General features: G+C 37.9%; 1 pseudogene; it reads left to right on the top strand.

The window, feature by feature from the left end:
* The first annotated feature begins 1,488 nt into the window (after positions 1 to 1,488).
* LOC137834050 (uncharacterized) lies at positions 1,489 to 6,138 on the top strand (annotated as a pseudogene).

Raw genomic sequence — 6,138 nt, 5'->3', positions numbered from 1 at the left:
AATAAAATAAAGTTTAGAAGGTGACTAAACCAGAAATATACTTAAAAAATATACTTAAAAAATATACATCTTACATTAATTAGCTATTACAAACAAGATATTACAATAAATTTAATTTATAAAAATATGAATATATTATTAGATTAAAATAATTATTTACTAAATATTATTTATTTACATAAAATATTTATTTACTTCTAAAATGACTATTTACTTCTAATATGATATCATATATCAACAAATAAAGAAAATAAATATTATAAAATATAATTAAAAATTAAATAAAAAAGAAATGTTACATACGAATTATTCGTATGTAACTTATTTGAAAAAGTGAAATTGAAAAGCAGCACTTCAGTGGTGAAGTGAACCCTAAATCACAAACACCCAACAGCAGCACCAACAAGGCCACATTCCAGCTGCTAGCGGCCACCACCGAGCAACCATCTCCACCGCAACCAGTACCACCGCAGCAACCGCCAGCGCTGCAACAACCACCATCACCGTAGCAACCACTACCACCGTCGTCCTGGTTCGGAGAAGAAGCACGAACGCAATCACCACCACCATCACCACCGCGTGACGTTTTGCATTCAATGGTCACCACCACGTGACCTTCTCTGGTCAGTCGCCACCACCGCCGCAATCATTCAGGTTGATGGTTTGTTTTTTGTTATTAAGCTGGAAATTTGTTGGGCTTTGATTTGTGTCTGCTTTTGTGTTTCACCACTGGCTATGGAATCTTTTTGCTTACTTTTTTTTGAGGTGGTATTGGTTATGTGCCTATGTGGTCAAGGAATGGAAGAAAGGAGATTTACAGTATTGCACATTAAAGAGGTGGTATTGGTTATGTGCCTATGTAGTTCATTATTTGTTCTTTAGTTTTTTTTTTCACATTTCGTTCTGCTTAAGTTGGTTCTTGCTTGTGTTGACTTGGAGATTGAGTTTGTGTTCCATTTTCATGGTTATTTTTGTATAGATTCAGCTGCTTTAAAGAGGTTGTAGGAGGACTGTTACGTGGAACTCAAAGCTTCTTTTTGTACAGATTGAAAGGTTAGATTTAAGAGTTGATAATGCTGTAATAATTTGAAGAAATTGCATAAGATATGAAATTTAAAAAAATTGCATGATTTGATATCTAATAACTCCAAGTTGTTTTGGCCAATTTTCTTTGATTATACTTATTAATTGATGTAGTGGCTTGTTAATTGATTATAGTTATTATAATGAAATGTTGTAATAGCCAATTTGTGTGAAACAAAAACATTATCCAAATCTGGATGACTTATGCAAATCCATATATGGTTGAATTAGGCAGAATTTGTAACACGAACTCTTACATGTTCGTTTGTAACACGAACTTTTACATGTTCATTTGTAACACGAACTCTTACATGTTCGTTTGTAACACGAACTCTTACATGTTCGTTTATAACATGATCTCTTAAAAAATTGTTCACTTTTTATCAATTGCTTTATGAACAGAACATGAATCAGTTTCCATCAAATCGTGCAAGGATGTATGATAGGTGTTATAGAGGAAGAGGTGCTTTGAAAGAGTCTTTTATATTGGGAGTTGAAGAGTTTATAAACAAAGCTTGCCAAAGAGAATGTTATCAGAATGATGGGGGAATACGATGTCCATGTAGTAAGTGTGATTGTACAAGAATTTTGGAGGAAAGACTTGTGAAGGTTCACCTCTACAAACATGGTTTCAAATATAATTATTGGATTTGGACTGATCATGGTGAAGACATGGTAGAAAGTGACTTGTATAATAACGATAATTGTATGGCTTTGGGAATAACTGGAGGTGCACACAATCAGTCACAAGATTACCAAGTTAGGTTGATGGAAGACATGGTGTTTGATGCTCTTAGGCAACAAGAGTCATTACGAGTACCAAATGTAGATAACATGGAAGAGCCTCCAAACGAAGAAACTGAAAGGTTTTATAAGCTTTTGTTGGATGAAAATACGCCATTGTATGCATGGACATCAGAGTCCAAATTATCAATGTGTGTCAGGATATTAGCTTGCAAAGCCAATTGGAATATTCCTGACCAATGCTTAGAGTTTATTTCAAAAATGCTTTTGGATGCAACACCAACCAAAATAGGTTTGCCTAAAATTTATTATGATGCAAAAAGGCTAGTGTCGAAGTTGGGATTACAGACTAAGAGGATTGATTGTTGTGTGGATGGTTGCATGCTCTTTTATGATAACGAATACGGTAAAAATGACGGAGGGTTGCTTGAATGCAAATTTTGTCACAAGTCAAGGTATCGTCACCACAACACCGGAGCAAGTAACAAAAAACCAGTTGCTGTAAAGGCAATGTTCTATTTGCCAATAATTCCAAGGTTGCAAAGAATGTATGCTTCAACACAGACTGCGGGACAAATGACATGGCACTATGATAACAAAAGCAGTAATGGTGTTTTGCGTCATCCATGTGATGGCGAGGCTTGGAAGCACTTTGATACCGTTTATCCAAATTTTTCTGTGGAGGCACGCAATGTGCGACTAGGTTTATGCTCTGATGGTTTTAATCCATATGTGCAAGCATCAAATGCACCCTATTCATGTTGGCCAATAATTGTGACCCCGTATAATCTTCCTCCCGAAATGTGCATGTCTAAACCTTATATGTTCTTGAGTTGTCTCATACCAGGCCCATTCAATCCAAAGGCGGGTATTGATGTATTTTTAGAGCCCTTGATAGACGACTTGAAGAAATTGTGGAGTGGTGTCCCAACATACGATATTTCAAGGAAAGAGAACTTCATGATGAGGGCAATGTTAATGTGGACGATTAATGATTTTCCTGCATACGGTATGTTGTCTAGTTGGGGAACTCATGGTAAATTGGCATGCCCACATTGCATGGAGCATTCAAAGGCATTTAGATTACATCACGGGGGGAAAAATTCTTGGTTTGATTCGCATCGTAGATTTTTACCAAATGATCATGCATTTAGGAGGAACAAGAATGCGTTCAAGAAGGGGGAAGTTGACATGGATCCTCCACCACCTAAGTTCACACCTACACAAGTTTGGAACAGAGTAAAGACTTATCCTAAAGTAACTGAAAGTGGTGTGCAAAGAATACATGGTTACGGGGAGTGGCATAATTGGACCAAAAAAAAAGCATCTTTTGGGATCTTCCATACTAGAAAGACAATATATTAAGACATAATATTGATGTTATGCATATTGAAAAAAACTTCTTCGATAACATCTTTAACACTGTCATGAATGTCACTGGAAAGACAAAGGACAATGACAAAGCACGAATGGACTTAGGTTTGTATTATAGACGAAGAGACTTGGAACTTAAGTCACATCCTAATGGAAAGAAGTTGAAGCCAAAAGCAAATTACACACTTGCAACAGAGGAAATTAAACATGTGTGTCAATGGTTCAAAGATCTTAGGATGCCTGATGGATATTCTTCGAACTTGGCTAGATGTGTTGATGTCAACAAGGGAAGGGTGCTTGGGATGAAAAGTCATGATTGTCATGTGTTCATGGAATGCCTACTTCCCATAGCATTTAGTTTGTTACCAGCTCATGTTCTAAATCCCATTATTAAGGTAAGTCATTTTTTCAAATATTTGTGTTCTACAACACTAAAAGAAGATGACCTTACTAGGATGGAACAAAACATTCCAATAATTCTTTGTAAGTTGGAAAGTATATTTCCTCCGACATTTTTTGATTCTATGGAACATCTCCCTGTCCATCTAGCATATGAAGCAAAACTTGGTGGACATGTCCATTATAGGTGGATGTACCCATTTGAAAGGTAATAATAAGAGTTATTAGTCTTTATTTAATGTGAACTATAATTATCAATCATATCAAATTTCTTTGATTGTAGATTCATGGGATATGCTAAACGTTCAGTGAAAAATAAGGCTAGGGTAGAAGGATCTATTTGTGCATCTTATTTGCATCGTAAGACAACTCATTTTTGTTCACACTATTTCAACAACTTCATGTTAAGACCACAACATTGTAGAAATGAAGTGGACATTGAAAGTGAAAGGCTTCCATCAATCTTATCTGTCTTTGACCAACCTGGACGTCATTCTGGGAGGGAGATCACTCGTTGGTTAACTGATGAAGAATTGAGCTCAGCTCATGTTCATGTTTTGATCAACTGTAATGAAGTTAAACCATACCTTGAGTAAGCGTCATGCAATATATTATTTTAAAACATTGTTATTCATCCATTAAGTTATCTCTAACCTAATGCATTGACACCTATATATTGACAGCTCTTTCTTACATTCTAATGAAATTTCTAAATCCCATGCTTCGGCTCGTATACATGCAGATTTCCCTTTGTGGTTTAGGACACAAGTATGTATCTAGAAATTCTATAATTTACTTTTTGTTGACTTCTTTAACCATTTCATAAAAAATTAATGACATTGATATATTTATAGGTTCATAAAGACCCTTTAAATGTCAAGAACCAACACCTAAGAGATTTATCACTTAGTCCATTAAGGTGTGTAAAAGAATGGCACACATTCTTTGTGAATGGGTACTGATCCTGCCGGTTGACCAAAACGCAAGAATCTCGCCACGTCAAAGGTATCTCCCTCTGGATCGGCTTTGCACCACGCTAGCTTCCGTCCTTCACACCTCGATTCTCCTCAAGAACTTGAAAAAGACAGAGTGGCGCCGCTGCGGCCGATCGCGCTCCGACGCTCAAGTCAGTGACAGAATCACCAAAACTCTAAGAGAGAAAAGCTAAAACTCAAGGAACCGTGCAAAATCTCTCAGCGTACTCAAGTGTTCTCAAAGCGTAAAGAAGTGTTTTAAACGCGCGTACCTCAGAATCTGTTAAGAGTTCCTTATATACCTGTGCATTTTCTCTCTCCTGACAGTTACACCTCTGGACACATGGCTCGCATCCAGCTGTACACATGTCACCATCCGGAATGTCTTCTGCTTGAGCGCCACTTCTACTCTTCAGGTTGTTCGACTAAGTTACCCATGCAAGGAGTAACTCGGTGGGTAGCTGCCTTGGAGCACGATCTCTTCTAGGGGCGAGAACGGGGTGTCACCATGCACACCTTCTCTGTGGTCTCGCCTGCCGCTATCACGATTTGCTTTACTTGCTCATCGTGCATGTTCTGGTAAACTGTTCCCTTGCCACAACCTCTGGCTAAGGAATGATCATCTGATAACTTCATCCTTCGTACTCGTGCCCTTTGGAAGCCTTGAACAAGCCTTCCTGATCTTTCGGCGATGTCCCCTTCTCGGCGATCTCTGACCACTTGGTCGCCTAAGCTCACATACGGTGACTATGACACAAACCTGGTGACCGCCAGTTTAGATATGCTAGAGATCGGAGCACGCCAACTTAACGATTGGCGACTACACAGACTTCCCGATGTACTTCCCTTCTGTCAGCCAGGTTTTCCGCTCAACACGCCTATATTCCCGCTTACTGCCACGTCATCACTCCCGACTACCTGGTCGGTACAGGTACAAATTCCACACTCACGCATGGAGCGAGGGAAAGAAAACAATAAATAGTAGGGTCCATGTAAAAGATCTTATAGAAGGAGGTGAGGATGATTTCTACAGTGTGATTCAACACATGTATGAGGTGGAGTACAATTCTTCGACCTCAGATAAGAAAGTTGTATTATTTTACTGTAATTGGTTTGATCCATCAACAAGAGGTATGCAAGTAGATTCCAAATATGGTATTGTGGATATTCGAATGGATAGAATATATGTGCAATTTGATCCTTTTATCATTGCACATAATGTTCGACAAGTTTATTATGTACCATATCCAACATCATGCAGAGACAAACGTGGTTGGTGTGTTGCAATCAAAACAAAGCCCAGAGGTAGTATAGATTCTGATGATGTAGAAGTTGAAGTGCCATATCAGGTGGATGAATGTCACATGTTAATGAAGTCATTGAAGTTGAAAGGGTTTCAGGATTACAAGATTTAGAGGCCGAGCTTGAAGAAGTTGACATAAACAATGTATCATCATTTCAAGATCAGATAGATGAAGAAACAAATGAATGGGAAGAAGACAATGAAGAGGGAGAAAGTGAAGATGAATATGGAGATGACTTTGACATCTCTAGTTCTGAATAG

This window comes from Phaseolus vulgaris, chromosome 5 (genome assembly GCF_051622355.1).
Source record: "Phaseolus vulgaris cultivar YP4 chromosome 5, ASM5162235v1, whole genome shotgun sequence".
Lineage (NCBI taxonomy): Eukaryota > Viridiplantae > Streptophyta > Magnoliopsida > Fabales > Fabaceae > Phaseolus > Phaseolus vulgaris.
Note: the sequence above shows the minus strand (reverse complement) of the source record. Positions and strands in the feature narration are given on the sequence as shown.